The sequence below is a fragment of the Calliphora vicina genome, chromosome 5, assembly GCF_958450345.1.
Source record: "Calliphora vicina chromosome 5, idCalVici1.1, whole genome shotgun sequence".
NCBI lineage: Eukaryota > Metazoa > Arthropoda > Insecta > Diptera > Calliphoridae > Calliphora > Calliphora vicina.
The window spans coordinates 83903128-83925815 of record NC_088784.1 but is presented as its reverse complement, the minus strand read 5'-3'; the positions used below and the strand labels follow the sequence as shown (position 1 = coordinate 83925815).

The following is a 22688-nucleotide window of genomic DNA, read 5'->3' as shown; positions in this document are numbered from 1 at the left end:
TCTTCCAAATGAATGTATATTATTTCAGAATTATTTGCAATCATGAGCAATATTAGTACTTTTGTCGACAGACAGGTGGCGCTTCTACCACTACGTTTATATTGGTCAGACAATGTCAAGGATATCAGTTGCAATTTCGCTGGGGGCTATGAAAAGTAGTATGCGCGATCATTTGTAATAGATTATGTGGCAGTAGAAGGTTGTTCTAATGTTAGATATTTATCTAACATTAAAATTATTCAAAAACTAATAATCTAATGAACTATAGTTATTAGAAATACTCAATTTGTAAATAAATTAAAATAATTGTGATAAATTTTTGTGTGACTATATGAAGACTACATTTGTATAAACAAGAATTTTAACAATTTATTTAGAATGTTAATTAATTATATTTATTTTATTAGTATTATTAGAAGTAGCAGTTATTTAAATAAAACTACTAGCAAACATTATTTACGGCTCTTTGTAGGAAATTCTTATTACACAAGTGTTGAATATAAAAATATTTTTTTTTTTAATTCTTTTTGTTTTTTTTAATAATTCTAATGAGTACTCGTTTGTACAACTTAGAATACAATTCTTATATAAATTGTACAAAATATATATTCATTTTGTTTATGAATTATTAAGCAAATCACGTAGAAAACAAATATTTTTGTTTGTTAAATAAATAATAATTTGTAACAACAAAAATGTTTAACAAAAATATGCATAAATTAAAACAATTTAAGTATTAAATATTTTCTTCCTGTACTCGTTGTTATTGTGACGTTATTTTTAAGTTTTTTGTTTCTAAAATCGAACACCAACCCAATTATAAAACTCGATTTAAAGTAACCAATTTGAAATAAAGCCCACTCGTTTATTTATTTCAGTATTATTTTTTTTTGTGTGTTAAACCAAAACTGAACCAGACAAAAATCATTTAATATGTAACTTTTTGTTTTTTTTGAAAAATAATAAAAAAAAATCAAAGACTGCCGCCAAAAACTCAATATGGTTGTTAGTCGAGCTGATGCCCTACAAAAAGTAATGAATGTTCCATGATACATTTTGAACAACATTTCTACTAAGTATTCAAATCTCTTTAGTTGGAAGTAAACTTTGTACAAATTCCAATTCTGAAAACAGAAAATATTCCAAAGTTACTTTCAACACAGTTATCCCTGCAACAGAAGCAGTTCGTAGATTTGTGAAATCATCGTGATTAAATATTGACAAATAACAACTTGACTTGGCTTCTGGTTAGACATCTTGAGGAAGACTGTTTATGACTTCCTTTATTATAAACGAATGGCGGATGACTTTTTGAAAGGGGCAACGAGATATTTAATAGTGAACGAGGATCGTAGTCAACATTTAAAAATCAACTTTACAACAGCCTTTAAACTGACAAATAACAACTTGATTGGGCTTCTGGATAGACATTATAAACGAATGGCGGTTGAAAGGGACGGCGAGATATTCAACAGTGATCGAGAATCGTAGACATCATTTCAAAACTAACTTTACAACATCCTTTAAAATGACAAATAACAACTTGACTTGGCTTCTGGATAGACATTATAAACGAATGGCGAGGATCGTAGTCATCATATCAAAACTAACTTTACAATAGCCTTTAAAAATAACTACTTGACTGGGCTTCTGGATAGACATCTTGAGGAAGACTGATTATGACTTCCTATATTATAAACAAATGGCGGTTGAAAGGGACAGCGAGATATTCAACAGTGATCGAGGATCGTAGTCATCATTTCAAAACTCCTTTTTGACCCAGGGGCTGGTGTTTAAATTACTTTCTCACCCATAGTTTAGGCGGAGTTTAACATCTTTGAATAAACTCTGACATTGTGCTGGGTACCTTGTTATGAGGACCATGCTGGGAACGAACCCTTATTTGGCATCCCGTGGGCGAAAGAGATCGATCTTGGGTTGAATTGGAATTTGACCGTCATTGGGGTAAATTGTTTGGACTCAGGCAGGACAAACGATTCATTAGTCCCTCCAAAAGTAGACCCCAAAAGTTTCTATCGCTCGGAAATGTTGGTGATGTTGTTGTACTTTTTTCTAACAGGATAAATGGCTTCGTACGTAGCCTGAACCTATCATGATGAAGCTAAGGGCTTGTCATGGGGTCACAGAGCTTGAAGTCTCACTTGACTTGACATTTCACAAATGCAATTCGCTGCAGAAATGTGGCTGCATGTCACTACCGGATCATTGTAGTCTAATTCAAGCCGAAGTAATGGCTATACGCAACATGTTCACTATCAAGGGAATACTGACTGGGATATCCTCATCTTTACTGAAAGGAGGTTGTGAGACATTCATCGGTCACCCTCATTTGGGTGCCTTTACATGGGTACATTGAAGGTCTGGCTGACCGCCTTGTACAGGCCGGAACCTCACTGGATCACATTGCGAACTGTTGCCAACTAGGCTTATCTATCTCTCCATTAGAGTAAGAAGTTAATTCCAGACAAAATTCACTTGATTTGGGCAGAGAACGCGAATTTCGATTAACTTGAAAATACTCCATTTATGCAATTTAATTGCATTACTAAATGACCACTGGTGAAACAATAATGATGAAAAGAATACAACGAAACACCTCCTATGGCACCGTCCAGACATTGGCAACCTAACACTGAAACTTTCGGTCACCGAACGCTCACTAATACATCATGTCTCTCCACTAAAGAAATACAGGTTGAGTACACAAATCAGCCTTATCTAACTGAAGGTTTATCAAGGAGAAAAAGCAGCAGCAGAGAACAGAATCCTATTTGCTTTATTCTGAATTCTCTTTGCCTTATTTCCTTTCCTAATGAGTTGGCGAAGCTGTTAAAAGTAATAATCATTTGGGTACCTCAACATAGGGAAATATCTGAATAGAGACTTTGGCGTTTGGCTGATGAATTGGCGAACATGTAACCAAGAATGGTTTCTTATGTGCAGCCTCTGGGTATTTAATACAATGATTTCTTTGGGAGCTTCGGTTCTTAAAACTAAGAGGAGAGCGTTGAAAACTTCTATTGATGGGGAAACAAATGAAATTCTTAAGATCGACTGACTGTCATGAACTGTAATATCAAAATGTACCAGTATATTTAAGTTGGTTGGATTTGATTCTGACAACCAACTGAGAAATAAGTTATCGACTTTCTAAGAACATCACCAAATTTGTTGAGTATCGGTCAACAATATAATCCTATCAGCTGTAGGGTATTGCATACATGAACGATCTTGTGCGACTTAAATTCCTTAAATGTTTTAATACATAATTAAGCTACAAATTTAATATGTCGTTAACCCTAAAAACTTAAATACATTTTCCCTTTAATGGCGTTTTTTCCAACAAAACATTTTTGTTTTCTATTAATTGATCACACACAAAAACCCACAAACAAAATTTCGCTTCAATAACAACAATGTATTTATGACATTTCTGTCATTAAATGCATACAAATTATTAAAAAACATTCAAACGATTTTAAAATTCATTATAAACACATTCTTACGGACAAATCCATGCAAGACACTCACTCACTCACACACAGTCCATATGTCTATCTATTAAACGCATTATTTTGTTGGCTCTAAACGTGGAACATAAAACAGAAAAATTAATTACTTTAAACCGTGCTGGAATAATGACATTTATCATCATTGTAAACACTCGTCGCTACAGTCGTATATACTACGTTAAACTGTATTTAAAATCAAAAAAAAAAATGCTGAAAAAAGACTTTTTTTAAAAAAAAAACGTCAAACAGTAAACGTTTGCTGGCACAGTGTAGCTACTATATTGAAACTGAAAATTTGTAGTTGCATCATTCGTGCGAAATAAGTGGTCAGTCACAAGTAGTATCAAGAAATATTTAATTATGGTTAAAATATTTATTATATTTTTCGCTATATGCTGCAGTGTTGGATATTTGTTTTTGTTGGGCGTTTTATAAGGAGATAAATCAATGTAGTTATGCAGCAAATATTCAATTGCCGAGGGAACGAAAAAAAATGTCCTTAAGATTGGATTATCTTAGTCCCTGGAAAGGACCAATATGTCGTAATGCTAAAAATAACATTCCCCTATCCATATCTGGGATAAACTTGTGGCTAACTCTCAATGCGATGCACTTTGAAGTCATTTATCCAAAAGGTATCAAAGGTTAGAGAGATTCTAAGGCCATTGTTATTTAAAGCAGAGTTATTTTTTAGTAGTTAAAACAGAGTTATTATGATCTTAAGCAAAACACTAGACTTAAAAGATACAAGAAATCAAAGAAGTGATCGTATTCCCATTCTTCATTAAACATTTAATTCCAAATCGTATTTGAACAACGAACAACACTAGATATTATTTGGAACTGTTGCCGATTAGGCTTATCTCTCCATAAAACATGAAGAAAGTCCATGAAACAAGGAACAATACTAGATCATATTTAGAACTGTTTAGGCTTATCTCTCCAATTAAGCTTATCTACCCATTTGGTTAACTTGCCAAAAATCCATTTAAGTAACTTAATTGCGGTATTAACTGATCACTGGTCTCTTGGTAGACAAGCTCGTGGGCTACAACTTTCGTACAATGACTTCTACAGATGTTGTAACAATGAGGAGGAGACAACGGAATAACTTCTCTGCCAAACCTTTGGACACCTAAGATTAAAACTCTTCGGTTACCGAACTCTACACTAATGACTTGGGAATGATCCACTACTTCATTAACTCGTATGAATGATAGCAAATTTATCATGGTAATATCAAGGGGTTTATTGTGTTATTGTATTCGAAAGAACAAAGCGTCATATGCGAAGTTTTACTTCACTTTCTGAATTTGAAAAACTCAACAAGAGCTTTCAAAATCATTGGGAGCTACTCAAGCAGCAATTTCAAAAAATTTTCGAGCATCAGGATTCATCCAAAAGCAGGGAAATTTGGTACCATACGAATTGAAGCTGAGAGACCTTGAGAGACGATTTTGTATGTCTGAAACGCTGCTTGAACGCTATAAAAGAAAATCATTACTTGCGATGAAGAATGGATCCAAATCAACTCATTCGTTTGTAGCGAGCATTGACCAAAAAACGTCCAGAAAATGGTACCAGAAATTAAACCGTAATATTCCATCATGACAATGCTAGGCAACATGTTGCAATCGCTGTTAAAAACTATTTAGATTGAAATGTTTGGGAAGTTTTGCCTCACCCGCCTTACAGTCCAGACCCGTCCGACTACTATTTGTTTCGATTGATCGCTCTTTCTTGGATACGTTTCTCTTTAGAATAGAGTATCCGAAATTGGCTTGATTCGTTCTTGGTCTCAAAAGATGAGCAGTTCTTTTGGCTCTGAATCCATATGTTGCCAGAAAGATGGGAAATGATCATAGCTAACAAGGGCCAATACTTTGAATAAATTTAATTTGTACAAATGTTTCAAAATAAAAGCTAAAAATTTGAAAGATATTTTTGTCTTAGGACAGCATTCGAGGATCGGCTTTGTTGGTCACTGCAAGAAGGCTAATTGTAGCGATTTTTCAAAGATTTGCAAATAAATCTTGAACCTTTGGGGTCATTAAAATCTTGAGCTGGAGCGAATCTATTTAGGAACAAAAACTCATATCAGATTGTCAAACGAGAACAGTTATTAAATTTCAAAAATATCATTGAAATGCATTACGTCTGCTACTACCTTTAACAAACATATGTAGAAAGAATTTATTTTGCGACTACATTGATCAACGATCACAGTATACGAGAATCAGAAAAATCCATTTAGTTTAGTCTGAATTAGATGTTTTTGTCTTAGGTCAGCATTCGAGGATCGGCGAATTAGAATTCTATATAGCTTCTTTGATTGTTATAGGCCATTGTAAGAAGGCTAATTGCAGTTATTTCTCAAAGATCGGCAAAGACATCCATGACCAATCATTAAAATCTCGAACTAAAATTAAACTATTTAGCAACAAAATCTCATATCAAATGATCAAGCGAGTTCAGTTGTTACATTTCAAAAATTGCATTAAATTGCATGACGTCTGCGACTACCTTTAATAAACCTATGTAGAAAGAATTTCGTTTACGAATACATTTAGAAACGATCTCAGACCTGAAAAATCTATTTAGACTATACAGCTTCATTGACTGTTATAGATCACTGCAAGAAGGCTAATAGTAGCGATTTGTCAAAGATCGACAAAGAAGTCCATTAACATTTGGGGGTCATTAAAATCTCTAACTGAAATGAAACTATTTAGGCACAAATTTCATATCAGATGATCAAACGAGTATAGTTGTGAAATTTCAAAAATTCAATGACGTCTGCGACTACCTTTAACAAACTTATGTAGAAAGAATTTCTTTGGAACTCTACTCGGGAATCGGTATAAATTCTATATAGATCGAGCATCGATCATTTGAAATTCAAATTTCCGTAAAAATCTCAGATTTTCAGAAAAAATTTCGGTATCGGATATTTATTATGGAAGACCTTTAAGTGAGTTATATTCTATAAAAAACCTAACTCTGTTGTCAATAACCTAAGTCTTGCAAGTACATGTAAATCAATGTATTTTGTTGTTGTGTCAGCCATCAAATTTGGGAGAGAGTAATTATTATTGCGCCCCTATGCCTATGAATCCTAAATATTAGAATCTATAAAAAAGTGCTGAGTTAGAATTATCGAATCTCTTACTTCTTTCTAACATATTATTTTTATTTATTTCAGGTAACAAAAAGGGACTGGAAGTCCCTATAAGTGAACTGATTGGAACTAATCCAATAAAGTTGTCTTCATCGACAAAATAAGGTAAGTAAATCCAAGTTAATCTAATTACAAATTCTTTCACTACTCAACACAACTCATACTGCATACGCAAATACATTGAGTATATTGTAGTAGCCCATATTAATCGACTTGAGCGATCGTTTTTCTCTCTAATTATTTGACATGTTTTCAAGTTTAAATTGTTGCTAATATAGTCAATGAATGAAACCGTATTTTCCTAACCTCCCTGCAGCTCCACCTCATTTCTGATTTAGATGATTATTATTTAAATGATGATTTTGTAAAAAAAAATATGTAATTTGTTGTTACTGTTGCCTTTTCATACAAAAAGACAAATGAATGACATATGGGAGTGCCTGCAATACAAAACAATTTCAAAGATACTCACTCGCACAACTTTGGCTAAACAAAAACTGAACGTAATTTAATGTAAGTTTTAAAACTAAAAACGCCAGACATGGGGACAGACATACATACATAGATAGGCAAGTAAAATATCGTGATCGTGCCTAGTCAAAAGTGTCACCTTAATAAAAAAAAATAAAAAATAAGAAGAAATAACGACAGCAGCAACTGCACTGTACTGTTGTACAAAATATTTATGTATTTTACAATGATGTCTATTTGTAGTTTTGTGGCTGAGCGAGATACTATTATCAGAGTGTGTTTCTTTAAAAGATCATTACATGTAACTATTTTGTTGTTGTCATCATCTTCTTTAAGATCTTTTGTTAAGGTCGGTTACTTTACTTGCTCACAACACTGTCCATATGTGAACATTTTTTTGGTGGAATTTCAATCATCATGCGGCAAATGACTGGTAATCAAGACAACCACCACCACCAGCACCACTGACACCACCGACAGCGCCACGATCATCATCATCATCATCATTGTAATCTTTTATGATTGTTTATGTTCGTTTAAAATCATACAGCTAACATTGTACTCGTTTGTATTTTACATACAAATATGGTGTAGATTTAAATGTCATTAAAGTCAGCATGAAGTAGAAAAAACACATAAGACATACAAGACAATTTACATGTCGCCTTCAATTTTTCATTTTGATATGCAGCATTTAATCGGATTGCGGTTCTCAATAAATAATAAATTAACTCATTCGTGTCTTGTACTCTTGTACATTTATTTGCATTAAACTTTTTGTTTTATTTATGGAAATTACATTAAAATATTCACTGATCCTCAGAAAAACAAGAGTTTTATGTTTCCAAAAATTTGCATATGTTGCAAGTGATGTAAGTGATTGTTTTTTTTTGTATAAAAGGGGAGTTAAAAGGTCTGCCAGGATTTGGGTGTTGGTGTAATGTTGTTTTACCTTTTGTTATTTATGCAATATCAGATTAAGATCAAGAAATTTTGAGGTATTTTTTACTTTCGCTTGTTTACAAATACTGTTTGAATTATAAAAAGAGCCAGGATTGAACTAAAATTTGAAATATAGAAAGAGCCACGATTGAACTAAAATTTGAAGTATAGAAAGAGCCACGATTGAACTTAAATTTGAAGTATAGAAAGAGCCACGATTGAACTTAAATTTGAAGTATAGAAAGAGTCATGATTGAACTAAAATTTTAAGTATAGAAAGAGCCACGATTGAACTAAAATTTGAAGTATAAAAAGAGCCACGATTGAACTAAAATTTGAAGAATAGAAAGAGCCACGATTGAACTAAAATTTGAAGTATTGAAGGAGCCAGGATTGAACTAAAATTTGAAGTATTGAAGGAGCCAGGATTGAACTAAAATTTGAAGTGTGGAAAGAGCCAGGATTGAACTAAAATTTGAAGTGTGGAAAGAGCCAGGATTGAACTAAAATTGTAAGTATTGAAAGAGTCACGATTGAACTAAAATTTGAAGTATAGAAAGAGCCTTGATTGAACTAAGATTTGAAGTATAGAAAGAGCCACGATTGAACTAAAATTTGAAGTATAGAAAGAGCCATGATTGAACTAAAATCTGAAGTATAGAAAGAGCCACGATTGAACTAAAATTTGAAGTATAGAAAGAGCCACGATTGAACTAAAATTTCACGTATAGAAAGAGCCACGATTGAACTAAAATTTGAAGTATAGAAAGAGCCACGATTGAACTAAAATTTCACGTATAGAAAGAGCCACGATTGAACTAAAATTTGAAGTATAGAAAGAGCCACGATTGAACTAAAATTTTAAGTTTAGAAAGAGCCTCGATTAAACTAAAATTTGAAGTTTAGAAAGAGCCTCGATTGGACTAAAATTTGAAGTTTAGAAAGAGCCTCTATTGAACTAAAATTTGAAGTATAGAAAGAGCCACGATTGAAGTAAAATTTGAAGTATAGAAAGAGCCTTGATTGAACTAAGATTTGAAGTATAGAAAGAGCCACGATTGAACTAAAATTTGAAGTATAGAAAGAGCCATGATTGAACTAAAATCTGAAGTATAGAAAGAGCCACGATTGAACTAAAATTTGAAGTATAGAAAGAGCCTCGAATGAACTAAAATTTGAAGAATAGAAAGATCCACGATTGAACTAAAATTTGATGTATAGAAAGAGCCACGATTGAACTAAAATTTGAAGTATAGAAAGAGCCTCGATTGAACAAACATTTTAAGTATAGAAGGAGCCACGATTGAACTAAAATTTTAAGTATAGAAAGAGCCTCGATTGAACTAAAATTTGAAGAATAGAAAGAACCATGATTGAACTAAAATTTGAAGTATAGAAAGAGCCACGATTGAACTAAAATTTGAAGTATAGAAAGAGCCTCGATTGAACAAACATTTTAAGTATAGAAGGAGCCACGATTGAACTAAAATTTTAAGTATAGAAAGAGCCTCGATTGAACTAAAATTTGAAGAATAGAAAGATCCACGATTGAACTAAAATTTGATGTATAGAAAGAGCCACGATTGAACTAAAATTTGAAGTATAGAAAGAGCCTCGATTGAACAAACATTTTAAGTATAGAAGGAGCCACGATTGAACTAAAATTTTAAGTATAGAAAGAGCCTCGATTGAACTAAAATTTGAAGAATAGAAAGAACCATGATTGAACTAAAATTTTAAGTTTAGAAAGAGCCTCGATTAAACTAAAATTTGAAGTTTAGAAAGAGCCTCGATTGGACTAAAATTTGAAGTTTAGAAAGAGCCACGATTGAACTAAAATTTGAAGTATAGAAAGAGCCTCGAATGAACTAAAATTTGAAGAATAGAAAGATCCACGATTGAACTAAAATTTGAAGTATAGAATTAGCCAGGATTAAATTAAAATCTGAAGTATAAAAAGAGCCTGGATTGAACTAAAATTTGAAGTATGGAAAGAGCCACGATTGAACTAAAATTTTAAGTATAGAAAGAGCCTCGATTGAACTAAAATTTGAAGAATAGAAAGAACCATGATTGAACTAAAATTTGAAGTATAGAAAGAGCCACGATTGAACTAAAATTTGGAGTATAGAAATATGCAATATTTTCTTCGATTATTCTCATCAACCAAACCAGTGGTCGGCATTTATAGCCAACAAGGGCCGAACAAGATCAGTTATTTACTTGTAAACAACATGAATATCAATGAAGTTTGTATAAATTATCAAGTAAGAACGGAGATTAAATCCGTATTCCAAGTTCTCTTTATGCCAAAGCACTGTTCTAAACAAATCCATTTAAATTCTTAAATCTCTTGTCTTTATATACAAAAATAGCAACACGAATGCAAAACAAACATAAAATATTTAAACGAATTTTAAACATCTGCTGTCCTTGACTTTTTTCTAACAAATTTACTTTCTTAAATGCGTACTTTTTTCTCCAAAAATTTCTATGAAATTTATTTATAAACTTCCACTTAATTGGGAAAAATCATTCACTATAACCAATTAACGTTAGCGTTATCGATGTTTAACTAATTTTTTATCAAATATACTGGGTTTTTCTTTTATAATAGTAATGTATCTAATAGATAAATCACATATTTATTCAATATACTAGACAAATACAACTCGTGTATTTGTCATGTTCCGTCAGCTTATTTCACACTTTGTTTAAAAATAATGAAGAGTGAAGAGAAGTTGGGGTAAAAAAAGTGTTTGATTGCAAATAAATTATAATTAGTTTCATTTCTAAACATTGTTTTCTTTATTTTGGTAATAAATTACCAAATTTCTAGTATCTAGATACATTTTGTACGATTCGTATATTATTCTCAAGTATGTATATCATTAGCAACAATGAGGTGTGTTTGTATTTGATTGTTTCGTTGAGTGTTAATTACTTGTGACAATATTTTTTCATATAATTTGAGATCTGCTCGTCCGTGTAAATATAAAATTTGTTTATGGTTTTCGTTAGAAAACTGTATGAGATCAAAATGAAATTGAAAGGCATAGTCGTTTTTAATATATTTACATAGATATGACATCAAAAGTGTATGACAATGAATATTTCTGTTTTTGAAATTATGATCAAATGCTAATTTTCGGAAAATTAAGACGGATTTTTTTTTAACATTTAATTTATAATGCTATTATTCTAGAAACAATAACTTAGCTAAAACACACTGTCAAATAAGCGAAAATAAAGAATACTTTCACAGATTTGTCATAAATATGTAGATAATTTTCTTCTCGGTTTTTAAGTCAAGTAGTGTTCTTAATGCAATGAAATAATAATAGCTTATTTTTAATTAATTCGAAAGAAAATGTAAAATCAAACAGCCTAACTATAAAATAAATTTTAAAGTTAATTTTTGTTAAAATCGACTTTATTTTAAAATAGAACTTTTGTTTTTTTCGTACCGTAAGTCCCGGTCCACACTGTGAAACATTTGCTGCAAAACATTTTTAAATTCTCTTTTGAATTTTTCAGCTTTTCAGTTTTTGACATTTCTGTACAGAATGAATACGAACGAATAAATGTAAATGACATACTCAACAAAAGTACATGTACATGAAACAAAGTTCCCTTTTTCATTCCTCTTTCCCCTTTCGTCAACAAACTCAAATGTTTTGCAGCAAATGTTTCACAGTGTGGACCGGGACTAATAAAATTTTTTTTAAATAATTTAAAATAATAGTCAACTTTATGGACTTAAAATCGACTTTAAGGCTTTTGTGGTTAGGCTGAATATTTATGTATATAAATTTGAAAGGCTACCATTGTCTATTTCAAACACATTCTTTCGAGCTAGATCTCTTAAAATGGATTTATACGAGAGTCCGCCACTTTTTGTATTTCCCGTCTCTTAACTGAAAGGGAAACATTGCTCCTGTCAACAGGCATCTGTCAGTTGACTCTTGTCGAACAAGCTGCGTCATTTAGTTTGTGTTTGACTACCTTATGACTTGAGGAGAAATTGGAAAAAAGTGAATTTCGTTTGCTGATTAAATATTATTTTTTGCGGAAAAATCCATTACTCAAATTATGGTTAGGTTTTATAAATACTATGGGAACTCTGCAATGGTAAAAAAGTGATTTACTGAATTTCGTTGTGGCTGTACAAGCACAGAAGATGCCGAACATTCTGGACGGCCAGTTGAGGTCTTTCCACCCGAAACAATTGAAAAAATTACGATGTGGTGTTGGCCGATCGGAGATTGATAGTGGCAGAGATTGTAGAAGCCATAGGTATCTCACATGGCTCAGTGGTTTCAATTTTGAATGATCACCTGGGTATGAGAAAGCCTTCCACAAGATGGGTGCCGAGTTTGCACACATAAGACAACGAATTGCACCCTCATCCGATCTATTCTCCGGTTTTCGTCCGCATCGATCATGAATAGATCATATTAACACAGTACGCATAATTGACGAGCATTTTATCTTACCTTTATATATTTTGAAAAAGCGTTTGATAAATTGCAACACCAGGCTACCAGGAACGAACTCAAGTGTAAGGGAGTTCCGCACAAAATCATAATCGATCGACCAACTACGATCGAACCTTAAGAAATAGGGTTACCGTGTTAAATGTTGTTAGACAAGGATGTGTCCTCTCGCCTTTAATATTCAACATTGTATTGGACACCGTACTGATCAACGTGATCCCAAGTGAAGATATGAAGTCAAGTTTATGTAAAGCTAACGCTACCGATTGGTATAGAAATTAAACGACGTAAATGGTCCTGGCTTTGACATACCCTACGCAAACCACAAGAAGATGTAACAAGACAAGGTATCTAGTGGACATCTTAAGGAAGCCGAAGGAGGGGTCGTATGCTGGAGCAACATCAGACATATAGTTGATTTCTGGGTCATTATAATATTCTAAAACCATCTAGTTACGTCCGTCCGTCCGTCTGTCTGTTGAAAACACAATAGGGCCCAAAAGAAAGGAGGTGGCTGAACATATCCACAAATACCTGACAAGGTTTGTTTGGTATTTAAAATATGCAAGATCAGTTCACGATTTCACCTAGCCCCCATACAAATGTTTGAGCAGTCATAAATATGTTGATTATTAGGAAATCCTGATTAAATTTAGCTCAACTTAGCTCTAAGTATTCTTAAACTATAGTGTAAAGCATGACAATCGGGCAACATTTGTCCCCATTCCCCTAAACAATGCCCCCCTCAGATCGTGATAAAATTTGACGTGGCCGTAGCCAAGGAGTATTCGAGTTTATGTTATTAAAAAAAATCATCCAAGGGCGGCGCTATGGGTGCTCATAGTAGGATAATTTTGCATTTTTTTTTTGTTTCCCAATCGATTTCAGATATTTTTGAAAAGCCCTCGGCTAGCTCTAGAAAGACAACTGAGTTTTAAAGAGGCATATTTTTGATTATAATTCAGATATTGACTTGAAATTTTTGTAAGACCAACAATTATCTAAACAAAAAAATAGTTGGGAATAAATGTGGATCAAGTTTTTCCTAATATTAGCAATCCTATTAAAATTTTGATACAAATTTTAATTTTAGAAACTCAATAAATATGTAATAAAATCTTTATTTATTAACAAAACTCAATGGAATTTTCAACGTTTTTTAAACATATCATTCTAATAAAAAAAAGGGAATCCCGCAATTCATAAAAATTTGAGCGAAAATCCCCAAAAATGGTATTTTTTACAATTTTGCCCATGGGGTCTAAATTTCCTTTGGGGCTGAGAAAATACTTTGGGGATAAATAGGGAACACATCATGGTTTCCAAAGCTGCTTTCCGTTTTCTGATCCCAGCTTTGGGATTTTAGAACATGTGGCCCAAAGTTGAAATTTTTATAAAGAATATGTCAAATTCTGATGGACGACATATTCCAAAAATAGGACACGATTTTTACACCAAAATCTTTTCCGTAAAGATACCTTACAGAAAAAGATAAAATTGTTATACATATGTTCTTAAAGAAATTTTTTTTTTATTAAAAAAGAGTTGAGTCACCTTTTCGCCCAAAAAACAGCAAAAATTTACTATTTTTTTTTTAATTTTTATATTGAAAATCATTTATTTTTGGATCCATAATTGATATTATTCTGAAATATTTTGTATATTAATGGCAATTTAGTTTACTAACTATCAAAAAAAATCTAGTCTATTCGGTTTAAAAGTACGCCCCATATTTTTAAAAATACTGACCAAGGTATGGCAAAATTTTAAAATTTCAATTTTGAAATGCCTCCGAAATTATAAGTGAAATCGGATGGGAAACAAAAATTACACACTCTTACTTGTTATCACTTGCATGATTAATTAAACACAACATTAATATTAAAATAAATATAATAAAATTGTTTTCTTAACAATAATATTGCGCCATAAATATTTACCTTAATTTTGCTTAAAAAAAAATAACTTATTGCGTTTTAGTTAGCGAAAAAATGTATCTATAATATATAAATATAAAAGCCTTAAGGTCTAAAAGTCACTGCAATTGTAGACTTTAAAAAAATAACACATTTTTAACAATCAAAATGTCTGTTAAAATACATTATTTTTTATCTAGATGTCTATGTTTGAAATGCTTATAAAAAAACAATAACACAGCCAGCAAACAGTTTTATTCAAAACCATAAAAATTAACAACTGACTCAATGGCCTGGCCTGAAAATTCACACTAAAATACTTATTTTTAAACGACAAAAAAGTCGAGTGTAGGAGTTAAAAAAAAATAAAACAAAATACTAAATAATTTGCAAGAAAATTTAAATAAGTAAATAAATTATTTTGTTATTTTGTTCATTAAAATCAAAATAAGTAAAAAATGCATTAATATTATTGCAATATTTATGAGCAAGTTATTAGTCATACTTATATCAAAATTTATTTCATTTTACGCTTACTTACCTTATAATTAATAATTACTTTATTTGAAATTCTGCTTTTAAAGCCTTTTAAATCTGTAATGAAAAACAAAAAGTGCAAAACAAATCAATTAGTTTTTGTTGACAAATTCATTTATTAAATTTAAAAATATCTTAGAATAATTAAAGTGTGTAAGTAACTGGTTTTATTAATTATTTAAACATCTGCCTATATTTTTGGTGTTTTTTTTTTAAACTTCAGGGAATACCCTTGTACGGGAACAATATATATTTTGATTTTTATTGGTCTCATAAATAACATAACTGACCGACCACTAAAGAATTTTTTTTATTGTTAAACAATAATTTTGTTGTTTGTTTTTTAATACTTAATATAAATGAGCACGTTTTTATTTTTGGGGGGAAATAATAAAACCGCAAATGATTTCCTTTTCCGTTTTACAATTGTGTTTATATACTAAATGTAATACTAAATAATTAAGAGAATTCTAGCACAATGGCACAATTTAAAGAAAATACTTGAAATGCTTTAGAATTTAAAAATTTTGCAACAGAATAACATACTATAATTACTAGTTACCGCCTGCATTACTAAGAAGTAGTCTAGTAATTTCTTATTTATTAGCTAATATTTAACTTACTTATTTGGCATAATTATAAGCATTAAATTCATGCATTTATCATACAAAGAATTAATATATGTAATTCTCATTTAGTTAACAAAACTTTAAGCATCAGATGTTCTGGTTTTGCCAACATAGAGGCATCAATTTCCACTCATATTAAATTTCACAAACTATTTTTCAAAGTACGGAATCAGTCATCATCCAGATGACAGTCCGTAGTGAAACTAACATTCCATTTTTACTGATAACAACATCTGTAAGTCCCTACAATCATTGTTTTATTATAGTGGTTACCTATAACTAGTTACATCATTGATATCAAAGTAATGACTTATTTAACTCCCTATTTATAAGCGTTTGTGGCAAGTCTTCATGTTCAAAGACATCCACGTTTGAAAAAATTACTTAAAATGTTGATGTGTAAGTAGTGAAAACTCATTTTAATCCATTACATTGTAATTAAAGTTTTAGCTCGATGATTTTTCATAATTCTGTACCCATTAGGAGGGATCTTACTTTTTTACTTTTAGTATTTTTTGATGACTTAAAAATGCGGAACTTACAATAGATGGCGATCTTTTGAACACGGTTTTTGTTTTTAATAACTTATATGTCATTTTGTAAACAATATGGTTTTTTTTTGCTTCGAATATGTCGAATTTTGTACCAACAAAGCGTCATATGCAGGAAGTTTTGCTTTACTTCTTTAATTTGAAGAAAATTGCCGCTGAAGAACACCGTTTGCTCACAAAAGCTTAACAGGTGAAGAGTTTATGGTGAAAAGTTTGTGCGGTTCAGGAGTGGTGATTTTGACACGTAAGACAAATATCGCCTAGGCCCCCCAAAAAGTTTGAAGACAAAGAATTGGAGGCATTATTCCATGAAGAATGATGTAAAACTCAACCAAAACTTGCAAAATTATTTTGAGCTACTCAAGCAGAAATTTCAAAACGTTTGCTAGTAGCAGGATTCATCCAAACGTAGGGAAATTTGGTACCATACGAATTGAAGCCGAGAGACGTTGAAAGACGATTTTGCATGTCTGAAATGCAGCTTGAATGCTATAAAAGAAAATCATTTTTGCATCGAATCATTACTTGCGATGGAAAAAGGATCCATTACGATAACCCGAAGCCTTAGAGATCGTATGTGAAGCCCGGCCAACCAGCCGAATCGACATCGAAGCTAATATACATGACGCTGAGGTAATTCTCTGTATTTGTTGGGAGCCAAAGGGTCCTATCTATTATGAGCTGCTGAAATCTGACCAGACCATCACAAGGAACCTGTACCGAATGTAACTCATTCGTTTGAAACGAGCAAAAAAAAACGCCCAGAATATGAGGCCAGACATGAAACAGTAATATTACATCGTGACGCTCGACATGTTGCAATACCTGTTAAAACTATTTTGATTGAAGTGGTTGGGAAGTTTCTCGCCGTATAGTCCAGACCTTGCCCCGTCCGACTACAATTTATTTTGATTGATGCAGATCGCTCTCTCTGGGGTACACTTCACTTTGGAACAGAGTATCCGATATTGTCTAGATTCGTTCTTGGCCTCTAAAGATAAGCAGTTCTTTTGGCTCGTAATTTATATGTAGCCAGAATGATGGAAAAAGGTCATAGCTATCAATGGCCAATACTTTGAATGAATTTATGTTACGCAAATATGTCAAAATAAAAGCTAAAAATTTGAAAAAATCCCGCATTTTTAAATCATACACCCAAAATCATCGAAATATTTTATTCGTTTGAAAGGCCTATCGATGACATTATGATTGGAATGTGGCGCGCATTTGAAATCTCCTATTTTACATTACTCTGGCACAGAAATAAGGCTGAATTTTACCGATGGGTCAATTATCTCTGAGGGCCGCTGTGGTTTGTGGCTTATTTGCATAGACCTACGATCTCGATGGAGAGCTTAAATCACCTCCAACTGAGATGACCATGCCCTCAAATCACTCGTACAGAATGTCCAATGTGGCAAAGTCGTTAGTGTCTATATCATTCAATTCAGGGTAAAAGAAGTTGGCTCTCAAAGACGCTGACGGCCTGGCCAACGTCGTACTCAAAAGAAAAATTTAGTGATCACGCCGCCAGCCCAAAATCAACACTAAACAGTGACTATTTCTGGATCCATTGGATGCTCTTAGATCTCATGTGGATTGGTATCGTTCCAAATTCGACAATTTCGTTTGTTGACGGACCCATTCATCCAGAAATGGGGCTCACTGTAAAATAGGTGAAGCGCGCGAATATGTTGCCTCAACAGAACATCCATTTTGTTACAGCTATTTTAACATTTGCTCGTGTTGAAATGGCAGCCAATTCGACAGATGTAGCTTCAACAAAATGGCCACTATCAACTGTAAAAGTTCAGAAGTCCCTATTGGAAGACCCTTTTTGACATATCTCCGTGATTTATGGGACTATTGTGCTTATTTTCAATACCAAAATATATTACAAATATTTGGGTACGTAGAATTGTACAAATATATATGTATGTATTTAGATGTACTAAATTTATTTCAAAAACTTTAAAACAGTTAACTCAGCCGTGGTGATGAGTCATGCCAATGTCTATTAAGTCAATGATCAAATTACGCAAATATTTTGAAAAACAACTATGAAAACAGTTAATAATACAACAGCACACACAAATGCTAACATTTGATTAGAAATATTTAACAAGAAAGTTGAAATACATATTTTAGGTAGCCAAAAAACATACGTTTATTGACTTCCAGCTGTTTTAAAGGTCATTTCAGCTTGTCGAAGTAGATTTAAAACAAAAGGATTAACTAAAATTTATATTATAAAGAAGACAAAATTTTCAAACAAACAAAAAACTTGTTTAGCTTTTCAACTTTATGTCATGCAAGAAGTATTTAGGCAAACTTGTCTGCTTATATTTAAAACTTTTTTTTTATAAATAAAGTTGGCGGTAAATTTAAATGTATTTAGACTTTATATATATATTTAAAAAATTGTTTAATAAACTAGCAGATATTTAATCATACAAAATACTAAAAGTACTTAATAAAGGTGTGTTATAAGCAGCATTTATTTTGTGTTTTTTTTTTGTTTTGCTTGTAAGCTAAAAGTGATCTTTCCAGCTGAAGTCTGCTGGATTATAAACTTAACTTTTTTTTTTCAAATTGTCAATATTTAGTTAGTTGAATAATTTATCATTTAATTGACTGCATATAGAAAACTAAATAAATATTTATAGTCTCTTATGTGTTTACTTTATTAAATATTTAAGTAGATGAAAAATTAAATTTAAATTTCAGCTGTTAAAATAAGTGGAAAATGTCTCCTTAATACATATTTTGCACTGTTTCGATATTGAACTAAACTAAGAAAATCTATAAACTGAAATTTTAGCAAAATCAGATAACGTTTAGAAGTTGCAGATTTTAATTGAAGTTTCGAGTTTTAGGTCCTAGCAATATTGTAAAATATTGACCTTTTTCCCAACTTTCTGGCAACATATGGATTCCGAGCCAAAAGAACTGCTCATCTTTTGAGGCCAAGAACGAATCTAGTCAATATCGGTTACTCTGTTCCAAAGTGAAGCGTATCCCAGAGAACGCTTTGTGCATCGATCAAAACAAATAGTATTCGGATGGGGCAAGGTCTGGACTATAAAGCGGGTGAGGCAAAACTTCCCAAACACTTCATTCTAAATAGTTTTTAACATGTGGTCGAGTGTTGTCATTACGGTGTCATGTCCGGCCACATATTCTGGGAGTTTTTGGGCAAATTCTCTCTTCAAACGAATCATTTGCATTCGGTACAGGTCCAATAGGAAACTTTTGGTTCCACCAAAGACAGCATTATCTCAGCGCCTTTGGTGTCGATTCGTTTGGTTGGCGGGTCTCTCAGCTTCAATTCGTATGGTAACCATTTTCCAAACATTTTGTAATTGCTGATTGAGTAGCTCCCAATGATTTTGCAAGCTCTTGTTGAGTTTCACAAGAATCTTCATGGAGTAATGCCTCCAATTCTTTATCTGCAAACTTTTTTGGCTGACCTGGGCGATCTTTGTCTTCAGTGGCAAAATCACCACTTCTGAATCGAACAAACCCTGTATCGCACGTTGAAATCCATGAAACACATTCACCATAAGCTTTGGTTAGCAACCGGTGGTGTGCTTCACCGGCACTTTTTTCTAATTAAAGAAGTAAAGCAAAACTTCCCGCATATGACGCTTTGCTGGCAGAAAATTCGGCATTTTCAATAACTAAGTAAGAATAAGGGACAGATATGTACCCTTCAAAAATCTTACACACACTTTGCTTTAAGATAGAAAGCGCTTAATGAAAGACCATTTATAAGCAGAATATTTTATTATGAAGCTTAAAAGCTTAACACCAAAAGCTTTACGAATGTTTGGACTTGCAAAGCATATTAGTATTATTGACCATAGAGAAATATACGCATATATAAGTTTGTCATTCCGTTTGTAATTTCTGCAATATAATTTTCCGACCCTATATAGTATATCTATTCTGGATCCTTATAGATAGCGGAGTCGATTAAGCCATGTCCGTCTGTCTGTCTGGATCCTTATAGATAGCGGAGTCGATTAAGCCATGTCCGTCTATCTGTCTGTTGAAATCAATTTTCTGAAAACCCCAAATATCTTCGGCATCAAAATCTTCAATAATTCTGTCACACATGCTTTCGAGAAGTTTCCTATTTAAAATCAGCAAAATCGGCCCACAAATGGCTGAGATATGAGGAAAAAACCAGGACAACCTAGAACTTTGACCTATTTATGACCTATATCTTGATTACTAAGACATTAATATTGACAATATGGATATCTGATGATTGATATTTCAAAGATGTTTGCAACGACGTATATAAGACCATATTAAGTTGAACCTACAATGGGTGTAAATATTTTTTAACCCGAATTATTTTTTCACAAAAAAAAAAAAAAAATTTAAAAAACAAAAAAAAAATTTCTAAAATTTAAAAAAAAAAAAAAAAATTAATTTAACAAAAAAATTTTAAATAAAAATTGGAAAAAAAAAATTTCCAAAAAATTTGGAAACAAAAAATTTTTAACCTAAAATATTCAAAATTTTTATTTTAAAGTATAATTTGGTGAATGATATATAAGACCCGGCACAGCCGAATATAGCTCTCTTACTTGTTTTTACTAATACTCATTAGTAGGTTTTTGACAACTGAGTTAGGTCTATGACAGCAGAGTTTCCGAACTATGTGACATTTGATCAAATCTTTGAGAACGTATATTTATATTTGATTTAAAATATAGTAGAAAGCAGTATAGTTTATCATGAAACTTAAAAGCTTAACACCAAAAGCTTTATCAATGTATTGGATTACAAAGCTATTGCAATTTTAATTTTTGTGTCAAAACAATGTGGCTTATTTCATTGGAAAAATCAAGTTAAAAACATTCAGTTGCACTTTATTTTAAGACAATAAATATTGCTGATAAAAATAGCCATAGAAAATATATATTTTCTTTATTATTTTTCAAACTAAGCTAAATTTTTTTTGCTTTGTTTAGTTTAAACAAAGAAATAAGTATTAAAAGCTTAAATTTGTTATAAATATTGAATGACAAGTAAATACTAAAAAAAGAACCAAGAAAAAAAATACAGCTTAAAAACAACAAAAGAGTTATAAGTTAACATTATCTAGAGAAAAATAATTTTATTTATAACTTCATAGATATAAACAAACCACAAACAATGGAAAAAAACTAATTAATCATTAAAAGGAAAAACTATTGTAGAAATAGTGTTAACAAAAGAATAGAAAAGACAAATTTTTGAATATCGGAAGATTTGAAATGTTTATAGAAAAGCTTTCACTTTAATTGTTAAATACTTCCTGCTTTGCTGCATAATAATTGTTTGCGTTATGGTTTAAAATCCAAACAAATTAGTTTAATCTCATTTATATCCCCGGCACTGTCTTTCAAACTTTAAGCAGTTTTAATTAAACAATAAAAATTTGGAACTAAAGCTGTTATATATAAAAGCTTAAAAATGCATTTATTATTTAAGATTTCTTTAAGTCAGCTTTGTATGTCCAACTGTCATATGATTAACCAAATACTATTGTCAACAGTTTTGAGTTTTTTCGTTCACTTTTTTTTTGTATTTTTTATTTCTGTTTTAAGGGGAATTTTATTTTTTAATGCATTTCATGAATTTAAGCCTTGGTTTCATATTTTATTTGTGCATTGAATATAAACAATTTTACAAAATTTTGTTGCTGTATGGGTTCTATTAACACTGTGGTCATAAAAAATCGCTAAATTAACAGAAAAATAAATAAACTAAAAATTAAAATTTCACAGATTTTCAGTTTTTTTGTTGAGTCTTTTCATAGAAATATGATGTCAAAAGCTGCATTCGTGTTTGGCAACGCATACAAACCTGTTTGTCTTACGTGCGTTTGAAAACATAATGACCATTTAAGCCGGTTTCTTAGCTTAAATAAATATTATTACCATTATTTATGAACCAACCAAAACAACGACAAAAAATTTATATTTAATTTTCTGTAAAGAATGAAGGGGACAAAATAATAAAGCTTATGGTCTCTACGACCACATTTTATTTTGGCCAAAACTGACACAATGAAATGAAAACTGAACAAAAAATAACACACAATGGGGCAGAAATGTGGTAATAAATATGTGTAACTTCAAAACATAACAATTAAACTCTAATTAATGGTCTATTTCACTAGCTTAATGGTTAAACGAGCTAAGTCCATTTTTACAAATTTTAAAGGAGACACAAAAAGCTTTCTAAATCCTTGGTTTTAATTATTATACCCTTCACCTTCCATTTGTAATTTCCACAATGAAAAAAACGAATATAGCTCTCTTACTTATTTTTATAATCAATTCTAGCTCCTAACATAATTTCAGTTCTATTATATTTCTAATTCAATTCATTTATAAAATTGCATTTCATAATCATTACAATTTCTCATTATTTATG

The 22688-nt window shown here is 31.5% G+C and overlaps 1 protein-coding gene across 1 annotated transcript in view; it reads right to left on the bottom strand.

Moving 5' to 3' along the window:
• Positions 1 to 22688, bottom strand: part of Gp150 (glycoprotein 150) — a 78059-nt gene that overhangs the window by 8509 nt on the left and 46862 nt on the right. The window contains exon 3 of the mRNA XM_065513614.1: positions 15078 to 15130. The gene's annotated coding sequence lies outside the window, so the exon portion shown is untranslated. The remainder of the gene's footprint in view (positions 1 to 15077; positions 15131 to 22688) is intronic.